Source organism: Sinocyclocheilus anshuiensis, unplaced genomic scaffold (assembly GCF_001515605.1).
Source record: "Sinocyclocheilus anshuiensis isolate Anshui unplaced genomic scaffold, SAMN03320099.WGS_v1.1 scaffold3274, whole genome shotgun sequence".
Classification (NCBI taxonomy): domain Eukaryota; kingdom Metazoa; phylum Chordata; class Actinopteri; order Cypriniformes; family Cyprinidae; genus Sinocyclocheilus; species Sinocyclocheilus anshuiensis.
Window position 1 is genome coordinate 598,521 of NW_015537940.1, and position 12,564 is coordinate 611,084.

Consider the following 12,564-nt stretch of genomic DNA (forward strand, 5'->3'; position numbering starts at 1 on the left):
CACCCGCTGACTGCAATGATAGAGCTTGAAAGATCAAAGACAATTTTTAATATAACTCCGACTGGCTTCGTCTGAAAGAAGAAAGTCATATACACCTAGGATGCCTCGGGGGTGAGTAAAGCGCAGCCTAATTTTCATTTTTGGGTGAACTAACCCTTTAATGTCACAGGTCAGCATAAAATGTGTTTGCGTACATTCTGAGGGTGTGTTAACTTGTTGCCTGTTTAATTGAGGCCTGTGTATTTTATAGATGATTGCATTTTATTTTTTTTTATTATTAAAATTATTATTATATTTATTATTATTTTTGGTGCTGTTCTAGCTGGTGGACTTTTATAGCCAAGCCTTTCATTACCAAACCTGATTTGTACTGATTTTTTTTTTTTTCATTAAACAAAAGAAGCAGTTCATAAGTCATTTGTTAGGGAATCAAACTGCACTGGTTGAACTAGATATGCTTGATTCACTAAAAAGAACCGGCTCATTAGATTAATTCATTCTGTAATCAAACTTCACTAATTATACTGAATTTTTTTTTAATTACTAAAAAGTGCCAGTTCAAAAGAGTCATTTGTTAGGGAATTAAACTGCACTGGTTGCACTGTATGTGTTTAATTCACTAAAAAGTACTGGCTCATAAGAGTAATTTGTTTGTGAATCGGACTGCACTGGACTGGTTACACCGTATGTTTTTGATTCACAGAACCGCTCATAAGACTCTTTCGTTCAAGGAATCGGACTACGCTGCTTGTGCTGTACGTTTTTGACCAGTTGGATATTGTTTGGGTGGGACTAAACATTTGACAAGTGTGGTGTTTGTTTAAAAATTGTCCACACTAGTATTTGGTGGCACAGAAATCACATCTGATGTGTCTGTGTTTGACGTCTTTAGCCTGTTCTCTGTCCCACATCCCCGCAGCTCTTCAGCAACAAAAGATGCCTCACCGCTTTACACAATGTCCCAGCTTCAGTCTTTACACATCTTTTATACAACTTCCTGCTGTTAGACGCACACACAGATCCTTTCCATCCACATGACAAAGGCTAACCCGCCCAAGGCAGAGCCTGTTCATTATAACCTTATATGCAACCCGTAATCCTCTGTTTTGTTGCAGCTGCATAATACAATGCCAGCGTGATGTGCATCCACAGTTAAGCCCCTCTGGATACAATCTGTCCCTCCCCGCCTCCAAAACCAGTCTGTGCGGGCCAGTAAATAACAGCAAGGTTAAACACCTCTTGCTCAAGGGGCGAAAAGAGAGAGAGAGTTTTCAGAGGAAGGATGGAGATGAGCCTTGCGTGAATAAGGATGGATGGTGAGATGAGAGGTGGAAATGATAAATCATGTGCTTTGGAAGTGCCTCTCCTTTATGTAAAAGAGGTGCTTTCAGACCTGACACAGCCATAAATCAGACATGGACTTCTCTCTCTAATTTCATTACAATGGCATGCAGAGAAGCGCACAAATACACACGCTTTCTCCCACACTCAGTGTGGGTTAAGCTGTCTGGGGGTCTGTGTTTTGGTCACAGGGGGTTCGGTAGTATTCACCTGATGGGTTTGTTTATCTCCTTCATATTCTTTTAACAGCGCTACTTCATCTGTCACACCTCTTTTCCACCCGGAGTGTGTGAAGTGCAAAACGTAGTAAATCTCTGTCATTTGGATTGTAAAGCAGCAATTTTAACCATGCAGATTTTGCTCATCTTTTAAACAAAATATAAGTGGTATTCGATTACGCAAAACATGCTGCCACAATACGACAGTGGTCTGGGTGACTGCTAGGGTGTTGCTATGCTGTTTCATCCACGTTTTAATGGAATTATTGGGATAATGCTGGATGGAAATACCAAGATATCAATACCAAGGTTTTTATTTTATTTTATTGTATCAGTCAAAATCCGATTTAAAAATTGTTGCTTTTTCCCCTTGTTTTCATATTTAGATGACTTTTGCTGCAATAATGTTTGCATATTAAATTATTAGTGCTTTAACTAGCTTAACTAACCCTGTTAAATGTAACCATCAGCAAATCTCAAATTGATTATCCATTTTTCATACTCTACCTTAAAATGTTGTGATGCCTGAATTCACTTGGGGCATTTAACATTGTTTATTTAATGTTTTTTGTTTTATTTTTGGTGAATTAAGATAAGATAGTATAGTATTTTAATAGTGTCCATTTGTCGGTTTTATGTAACATAAACATAGTTATCTGCTTATCTGTATTGCTATTGTAAACACTTTTTATTTCAATATTCAGATTTTCAAATGTATTTGTTTTTATTCTTTACCATCTGCCAAGCAAAAATCAAAAGTCTAGTTGTTTAAAGTGATAGCATAGTTCTCCTCAAACAAACCACTTAATTTGAGGTGTCATGCAGAAGCGTGCATTTACAAGCACCACTAATAAAATAAACCAACCCTCGCAGTCCTGTTATTCTGCAGTCTGTTATGGGTGTCAGACTAGGTGTGGTGAGGTTGGACAAACTATAAAAAAGCTGTAAAGTTTCAAAGCTGGTTTGGGAAGATTTTGTGACAAAAGGGGTGTGCGTGTTTACTTGCGTGCGAGTTATGTTTACCTTTCTCTTTCTCCGTCTGTAGCTTAAGTGACTGACTGTTCTCCTTCAGGTGGGCGATGCTCACGTACGTTTACATGTGTGTCCTCTCTGTGGGAGGTGCCGAGGGCTCCAGCTGTTTTGGCAGATAAGCTGTTGTCGACGAGCTCCCGGCTTCCCACTGTGCATCAGCGGAACAGATCAGCTACTGTCACCACACACACCCTCGCGGTTAGCCAATAACACACTATCACGACAGCCCGTCCACCTGCTGTAAAACTGTCCACACAGCACAACGTGCACTATTCGACCCCACACACCCCGGTTACCATGGTTACCTAATTACCTCTTGGTCCCGACACACCGGCCTGTACAGAACGTAAACAACTGCTCAGCGGAAGCTCGCTCACAGCTTTTCGACAGTAATGAAACGCACACATTCAATCATGCAACAATAATGATACGTACACAAATATTCCTTCGGCCCTGACAGTAATTGCATTAATGAAGCCCGGTGTTCCCGCTCTCTGTTGTTTTCCTCCCTGATAGAGTGTCTGATGACTCAGACTGCCATGTTTAGCAAACGGTGAAATTCTCTCCCAACCTGTCTGTCCGTCAGGGCGTTCCACAACTGTGTCAGCCTTTAACTCAGTAATCACTGCCTGAATCAGCTGAGAATGTTTCTGTCAGATAACACTGACCAAGCATGACTGTCAGCTCAGGTAAAGAAAACTGCTGAAGCGTATCCACTGAAGAATGGGAGGATGGGACAGGGCTGGTCTTCTTCCATCTTATGAAACCTTCAGACCCAGTGAATTACACTTGTGATGTGCCCTTAAAACAGCTTGGAGATGCCGTGGGGTCGATGCTCAGAGTGCAGATGGAAAAATTTGGAAATGGTAAGAGATGGTCACCCATCTGAGCAGCTGAAATGATGTTGGTGAAGTGAGGTAAATGTTGGTGGGTGGGACACTAACCAAGTTCACTTGGTGATGGCGGTGATTTACATGGGATAGACAATTGTTTGTCAGACTTGGTGTGCTTGATTAGTGAATTATAGAGGATAATATATACAATACTATTTGGTAACACTTTATAATCACTTTTATTAATGAGTCATTAACAAGCATTATTATGTTAAGTGCATTCAATTCAAACTTTGGTTGTTTTCAAATGTGTATATTTTAAAAGTATGTGAACTATTGACCTGTTTAGCATTTCTAAGGGTTGAATAGTCATGATTTGACTATTCTGCTAACCAGGGTTAGTATTGTAAACTAAAACTGTATTTACAAAAAAATCTGAAATAAATTATTTCAGCTAGTTGCCAGGGCAACATTGCTCATTTTTGTTTAATTTAAGAAGTACAGAAGTTTGAAGTTTAGAGTTCTGAATTTTTATCTTTATCAGTCAGCTTGCAGCCGTAATTGTTTGATCTGAATATTCAGTTTATTTTTAGCTCAGAAAATAATCTGCTGTTCATAAATATAAAAGTATAAATATGCCACAAAACATTTCAATGCTTTGAATAAAATTTAAATGTTTTTTTGTTGTTGTAAGCTTCATTTACGTCAGAATAAGAGTCGGAACCAGAAATGAAAACATAGGCTATGCAGTGTAAAAATAAAACACTATTATATATTGTCCATAATATATGCCATTGTTCTAAACGTAATCTTTTCACAAATGCGATCAAATCTCTCCATTTACTGAATTTTCAGGACGTTCTGTTCCAGGATTGGATTTAAAAGATTAAGCAAGGTTGTCAGCGTCTTGTGTGTATGCATAGCACATCCTAACTAACTTAGCTCCATCGTGCTGCTTTCATAGGGGTGTGAGTGTGTGTGTACAAATCTGTTGGCACGAAAATGTGTTTTTCTTTAGATGCTACAGATGGAGAGAAGGAAAACTTCTCATCTCAGTCATCACTCACTCACACCTAGCAGCCAGTGAGTGCCTCCATTCATTCAGTTCATGTTTACACAGCCCACCTCATAAAAGAGCCCCTCACAAGCCCTACCGCGACGCTTTGGGTGTAATCGGACTCTTTAAGATTCCTACTTCAGTTATTAATTTGAAGAGACCAATCACAACTGAACTAATGAAGAGATTACAGCCTGTAAAGACCAAGAAAACGGTCAGAAATTATCTTTTCTATTTAGGGAAAATTGAAATGCATTAGTGTTACATGAAAGAAGCTGAATCGCTCCGTCTCCTCTCTCTTTCTGTCTGTATTGATTTTTTTAGTGGATTTTGGTGGCATTTGCTCATGTCTTTCTCATTTTGGAGTTTATTGGATGACTACCATCACGCATGTTTCGCAATCTAAGAAAACGGCAAAGCCGTGAGAAGCTGACCACGCTGTGCTTTTTCTATCCAAAGATCCACGTTCCTAATGCTCCCTGACCCATATTTCAACAATGTTCCTTTGCGGCCAAGTGCTCAATTTAAAGTTGATTCGATTTAGAAAAAGAATTTGAGAAGCGGTTGGGTCCTTATGCACAAATTATTTGTTTTCTGGGTGAGAGGTCATTTTGCTGAAGTCTGTGTGCGGATGGAGAGATAGCTAATCCTAGAATATCCTTTATGAACTAGAGCCATTTTTTTCTATAAGCAGCTGTTTTCAGTGAAAGATTTTTGTTGTAAATCTACTCAGCTGTCGTCAAAGAGGGTGAAAAATAACTGAGCTAATCTAAAATCCAACAGCAGGACGGTGAAATCCCTCAGAGCTCTCTGGTCAATAAGCAGCAAACTCTGCAGAGCAATGCAGCTAATTTAATCCACATCTATTCTAGACCCAGTACAGCAGGATCTTTTTGTCCTAGAACAGTGCCCCAAAAAATGAACACTTATATCGCATTTAATGAATGAATGTCATTGTATTTAGTTCAGTATTTTCAAAACTTTTTTTGTTCGTGTATACTCGCAGCCCCATCTGTAAGACTCAAGTAAGAGAATCAGCACCAGAACCAGAATGAGAACCAGAAATGTGTGTATCGAGGATACAATAAATAAACAAATATATGGTTGGTTAAATGTAATACATTTCCAATCTCAAAGTAAATATCCATTCACAGTTCACAGCATTTAAAATAGTTTTTATATTTTTCACAATGAGTTTAATTTTTTTTCGTCCTGAAAGAGTCATGAAATTAATTAGGGATGCCCCGAAATGAAAATTCTGGGCCGAAACTGAAACCGAAAATTCTGGATGCACTTGGCCAAATACTGAAACCGAAAATGCTTTGTAATAATTATTTATTATTTTATTAAATAATATAAAATAAGTTTGTAAGACCTTTTAATTTAACTCAATAATACAAATGATACTAAATTTAAAAAATACAAGCCAATAAAATAACCAAACTTTTATTAAAAACAATAAAATTGGACAGAAAATATTAATATTAAATATCAATGTATTATTTTTATTCAGTTAAACGAAATCAGATTTAACTTTTATTATTATTATTATTATTATTATCCAAATAGCCTAATGTATAGTCCTACAAAGCTATTATTATCAGAGCATGTGAGCAGAGCATAGCATCACAAGAGGGTATCGCCATTTTACCAGCATTGCCCAGTAAAGTTATTACACCATGTTACAGCACAGTAGCGCTATTGCAAACAGGAAAAAGTATACTATTTAAGCGGTACACGAGTGGAGCATTCGCACTGGCCGTCAGCAACTCAGCAGAACGCACATTTATAGAGCGGAATATTGAGCGGAGCGTCACACCGCGCAGTGACGGTGGCTAGAGGCAGAGTGAGACCTGCGCGTTGAACACTGCTGGGCAGTGCGGCGCACCATATATTTTCAGCTAATTTTTTTGCCCGTTTTTCTCTATAGGCCAAAACTCGAAAATGCCTTTTTTTCGGCCGATAATTTTCGGTGGTCGAAATTTTGGTGCATCCCTAAAATGTATACATGTATACATAAATATATACACACATACACACACACAGAAAACACATTGAGGCCAGTTGTTTGAAAATAATTTCAAAAATGAGTCAGAAAGGTCAAGTTAGTTCAGAGAACAGCTCTATTGAAAAAAAAATCCACTTGAATTGATCATTTTATACAGTATCTAATAAAGATTTTCCTACATTTGTAGGTGTGATGTGTTTTGGTGCCACTGTATATTTTTCTGCTTTTGTCGATAGCAGAAATGTATAAAAGCCTCCAGACCTTGAGCAGAGAAAAGGAAAGCATTCTGAATCTAAAGCCTTTAGTTCAAATCTTTCGAGAGTGAAAGAGAATGATATGGGTTGTGCTTTTGTATTCTTGCAAATCCATTGAAGATTAACCTGATTTTGCAGACCGATCATTCATGTTTTGCAGCCAAGTAACACGCAGCGTTGTCCTGCATCCTGCACTCTTATAAAGAGAGCTCCCACTGCTTTTTTATACATTGGCTGAATTGCCGAACATTACCACTAGACATTTTCGTGTCATGTTGCAAGACACTGTCCAACTATATGTAATGGTTTAAAGTGTGGATATTCAGAAGATGTGTTCCAGATTCACTCTTTCAAAGTTTGTTGTCTTTATCCATATTCACAGACATGGAAACCAGTGGCAGAATGGGAAATGCTGACAAGGTGTTCAACGATGGGTTCCTAATGTATTATTACCTGTATGGATGTTGTGGACGGCACAAATGAGATGGGAAAGGAACCATTGCTCTTTGTGTGGAATGGCTTAAACATGTTTCTCTGGCACACTAGGATAAGAGTTTATGATCTTAAATTCTTTCTGCAGAAATACTCCTCAGTTTTTTTTTTCCTTTCTTTTTTTATCAGAGACTAATACGCACAAAAACAGAAATTCGTCTGATGATTTAGCAACAAATCCCAATTCACATCATCTCTTTGTTGCCATTGTGCTTCAGCTTGGGGACCTTTCTGTTCTGCAAAGCTCAACAACTGAATTCATAATTTTGAAGATGAGTGAGTTGAAATTTAAATATAACTGATTCTCCATTCATCCCTCTGTGAGTGCAACTGCTGTGTGATTTTAGATTTCATATCCTTGCTGATCAAAGCCAGATGTGTACAGTCTAGTTCTGCTTTTGTCAGTCAGGCAGATAAAGCCCTGCTGCAGGTTTCCATAAGTGGTCTGTGTGGATTGAGGAGGTACTTTTGTGAGCATTAGAGTATGTCTACTGTATTGTTTTCTGTAATTTGTCCCCTTTCAAGCCCGCAGAGGAAGTGTTGTTGTCCAGAAGGAAATTACCGGTTGCTTGAATTAATGACTTGGGGAGGCAGTTTTTCTTGCTGACAGAAAAGCTTCACCTGAATGAGAAAAAGCCTTCTGCCTCTTTCCTCTGGTGTGTCGTTCCGTTTTTCATTCCCTGCTGCTTTTCGCAGTAGAAACACTTGCTTCCTTGCGGACTGTGTGTGACATCACTAGAATTTCCATTAGAGTATTGTGCCGTACTTGAGTTGAGTAAACTAAAAAATGTACTAGCCAATGGCAATTCTATTGCCAAGGCATAGATGGTTGTTATAAAGGTAATTTAATTAAAATATGAATCATTTAATAACACTGTTGTAATTGCCATCATCCGAAATTCACTTAAAATTAATCTGTAAAAAATATTAATAATTTAGTAACACTGTTAATTAGGGCTGTCAAAATGGCTGAAAAACTAAATGCGAATTTTGTACTTAATATTATCAAAATTCAAATTATATTCAAATTTAAAATAATAATTTTAAATAAAAATTGTAAATAATAATTCATAATTTCAGTTAGGGTGAAGAAAAGCTTTTGTATTCTCTACTGAGGCCACAAGAGGGCGCATCGAGCAAAATATTGCTAATGCACGTTTATTCAAAGCATAAGGTAACATGACTATCTGTGGAAAAAAAGTGCATAATGTTTAAAATAATGTTTATAAACCAATTATAATTAATTAAGTTGCTTAACTATAAACAAAACAGCATCATGTATGTATGCATGGTTTAATACAAAGGGCGGAAAGCCAATCACACAGAGTACATTTTTAATTTAAAAACATGAGATGCAGTGGGATGGGGGAAAAAACCTGCCATAAAGTCTCGATATATGTTTTTTCAAAGTTGAACTTGCATTATTTTACATGACTTTCTAAACATGCGGCTCTTTTGTGCGAGACGCGGGTGCAACGGTGATAGATGTCCCTCTAGAAAATGCTCGAAATATGCGTTCTGTGTGAACGGCTTGATTTCAGTTTTGACGTAAACAACAACTTCTCCGCATTGTTGTTCTCTTTTCCCACAATATTTGTAATTAAGAGCGCAGCAGCGCTGCATCTAGTGGCTTCAACTGGATAGGCTAAGAAAAACATTAAAATGCAATGACACTTACATCGTCATCGCATCTCGTGCGCCACTGATAAGGCTGCCTCCTTAACGCACACCTAAAATTGTGAAAAATGTGGATTTTTTATTTTAAATTCAACGAATATTCGAAATTCGTATTTTTTTGACAGCCCTACTGTTAATTGTAATCTTTAGCAAATTTCAAAATGTATTTTTCAAAATACATTTTTTATACTATACATTATAATGTATGATGCCTAAATTCACTTGTAGCATTTAAAACAATTGAAGTTTTTAGAGTTTTATTTGTGATTTAATTACACAAAGTAGTGTGAACATTTTTATATTTTATCAGTTATCTGGTTATTGGCATCTGCTAGATTTTTAATAGTGATGCATTCCTAGAAATGATCATCACCGTTGCTGAATTCTGAGTAAGCATTAGTATGTAAATGTGCTATCCTATCCTATGTAAATGCTCTCATGGTTTTGACATCTGGATTGCAGTTTTGGTAGAATTTGCATTGTGAATTCTGTAGGATGTCTACATAGTTGTGTTTCAAAAGAGCTGTTTTCCATGATATTTTTCCCATTGAAGTAAGTACGCAGTATTAGACATCCTGCAGCTGAGGAAACCAAGAGAGAGGGTGAGATAGGTGGTCCGAGACACAGCTAGAAGGCCACTTGTCACCTGACAGGAGTGAAACAGCAGGACTCCTATGGACACTGGGAAAAGGACATGTCGGGGTCACTTTGAGCAAGAGTCGCAAGACAGAGATGGAAAGATGAGTAGAAAGAAGTGAAAGGTGCTGGGAGAGAGAGAGAGAGAGAGAGCAGCAGGTGCAGCAGGGATGGAAACTGAGGCAGCCTTGACTCTGATGGTGAAAGGAAGTTTTCTGCTGTATGCTTGAAGTCAAAGCTGTGTTTGTGGAAGTGATTTGATGTTTTTCGTGTTGCAGTGAATTGAGTAGTTTACACTTCTGACAGATGGTTGCTTTTAACAAATTTAACTTGAGAAATGTATCATAAACATGGAAAAACTTACTCAGTTGATTCCAGCCCTGTTGAAAAAACCAGCATATGCTGGTTTTTTCAACAGGGAGTGGAGTGAGTGAGTAAGTTTTTCCATGTTTATGATACATTTCTCAAGTTAAATTTGTTAAAAGCAACCATCTGTCAGAAGTGTAAACTACTCAATTCACTGCAACATCATAAACCAGCAAAGGACCAGCTTAAACAAGCTCAAACCAGCATCCCAGCTTCAAAACATACCTAACCAGCAAATGCTGGTTTTTTCAACAGGGAGTGGAGTGAGCATGTTGCTAAGCTAATGCTAATAAACCTCAACACACACACTACACAAAAACACGAAGTCTTTATGCACGTTCAATGCATTTTTTCTCACCTCGATTGCCATCTTAAATATTTTTTTTTAATGAGCTCATCATAATGCATTCTGGGATTACCTGCTCTGATTCATGAGAGTTTTCTTTAGAATTTAGCTCAAATAAAGGCATATTTAAAATTCCTAGCTTTTGGAAAAGCATCGGGAACAGAGTATGTGAGCAGAGCGGAGCGAGGAGTGGAGCGGCGTGATTTTGCCTGGAGCTAGGAGCAGATTTTTTGAAAGTCGGAGCGTTGAGGTTTTCACTCACTCCGAGAACGCTCTGCTACCGCTCCGTCACGAGCACAAATTATGCCAACTCACGTATTAAACATAATTAGTTAGCTTGACAGATATGTGGATCACATATGAAGGTTAAAATGGCGATGGACGAGTGCGGGAGGTTAAAGCATGTTGTAAGTTGTACAGTTTGTTAATCTCCGCTCGAAACTAATGTGCTGATACATTGCTGCACACGGACAGAACACACAAGCTCGCACATAATGTAGCCTACAGATCGCGCGCATACATTCAGGAATGAAGAAAATTTGGTCAACGCTGTCCTGTCATTTATCAGCTTAAAAATGGAAAAGTTGCAGCATATTCTTTCTGTTTCTGAAGTAACTACCCTCAGCTTTACCGTAGTAGAGAGATGTTGCACAGACAAGTAAGCTAGCGAGTTAAGCAGTCATTTAATATGGACTTGGGCTAATTGTAGTGTTCCAATAAACCATGTTAAAACTATTCTTCTAGTATTATGCATTTATTTTTCGTTTAATATAATTTCTGAACAGAACTTTGATTTTTCAAGCATAGTGAAATAATTTAGCCATGGAGCGGTGTTGCTGATCAGTGGAGCGAGGAGTGGAGCGGGAGCGGGAAATGGTGAACCCGGAGCGGAGCTGGAGCGGAGTGATTATTGAATTCTTGGAGCGCAGAGGGGAAATTGTTGCCGCTCCACTCCGCTCACATAGTCTGATCGGGAAGCATGTCTATGATGCTTTAACATGCTCCCTCTTTAGGCAGCTAGGTTTTGGAACAGAGCAGTGGGAGAAAGGAGAAATGCAGTGGTCCATTTGTGTCTTTGACCCGTTTATCCGTTCCCACGGTATCAGGAGGAGGAAGAACTGACCCTGTATGACCTTTATACCCCTTCATCCCTCTCTCTCGTTCACACACACATGCACATACACAAAGGATCTGTTCACATCAACAACATCAGTTATTTGACTTTGCATTGTTTAAATCAGCAGTTCTCAACTGGTTTAGCTTCTGGATCCAAATATTAGCCTTCAAGTGGAAAACCAACACGGAACCAAAATTGTCTATCAAACGAAAAATATCATGGTTTCCATAAACATAATAAGCAGCACAACTGTTTTCAACATTGATAGTAATAAGAAACATTTCTTGTATACTAGATCTGCATATTAGAATGATTTCTGAAGGAACATGTGACACTGAAGACTGGAGTAATGACTGCTGAAAATTCAGCTTTGTGATCACAGGAATCGATTACATGTTAAAATAAAATATAAATTGTAATAATATTTCACAGTATTGCTGTTTTTACTATATTTTGATCAAATAAATGCAAACTTTTAATGACCCTTAGACTTATTTTTAAAAACATAAATAATGACTCCAAACTTTTGAATGGTTGTGTATTTGATTAGTTACTTAAATATAGGTGAAATCAGATACCATTTTTTCATAATTCCATCATATCTGATATTTATTTGTTTAAGCTTTCATTTGTTTTCCAGTCACGTTTTGTTAGAAAGCCATCCTTTGATTTCAAGAACAGAGGCTTCTCAGTATCTTTAAACTCCATTTTTTAGAGCTCAGTTTCTTTATTTATATTCTGATGAGGACTGAGTGGATAATGAGAGACAGAAATCCTCTGACTGAGACTGGGGCGAGAGTTCATGTTTAATAACGCTGAGGTTGACAGAGCATGGGGTAACAGTTAACGCTTGGTTAACAATACAATAGGTACAGTGGGGCTAATGTGGCCACAAAAGGAAAATTCCAATTGTTGGGTTTTATTAGTTGAACAAACAATTTGAAGTGACGTCTTGTGTGATTTGTGACAGTTTATGTGTTTTTTTTAAAGCTTGAACTACAAGATTTTTACCCCTGCTGTGATATTTGGATTGGGTCCTGGATATGTGTTGTACATTTTGTTTTTATTCTTGCTCAATCTTGTGGTGTTGAGTACAGTGTCTTTTAGGATCAGTGGCCTGATGCAGCTCTGTGTGTGTGTGTGTGTGTGTGTGTGTGTGTGTGTGTGTGTGTGTGTGTGTGTGTGTG

At 37.9% G+C, this 12,564-nt stretch overlaps 1 protein-coding gene across 3 annotated transcripts in view; it reads left to right on the forward strand.

Moving 5' to 3' along the window:
• LOC107663405 (semaphorin-6D-like) overlaps positions 1-12,564 on the forward strand; it is a 173,899-nt gene that overhangs the window by 52,730 nt on the left and 108,605 nt on the right. Inside the window, exon 1 of one of the 3 annotated variants that reach the window (XM_016453645.1) lies at positions 3,378-3,508. The exons of the other annotated variants lie outside the window; for them this stretch is intronic. The gene's annotated coding sequence lies outside the window, so the exon portion shown is untranslated. Of the gene's footprint in view, positions 1-3,377; positions 3,509-12,564 lie in introns of those variants that run through there. 3 annotated transcript variants of the gene reach the window in all.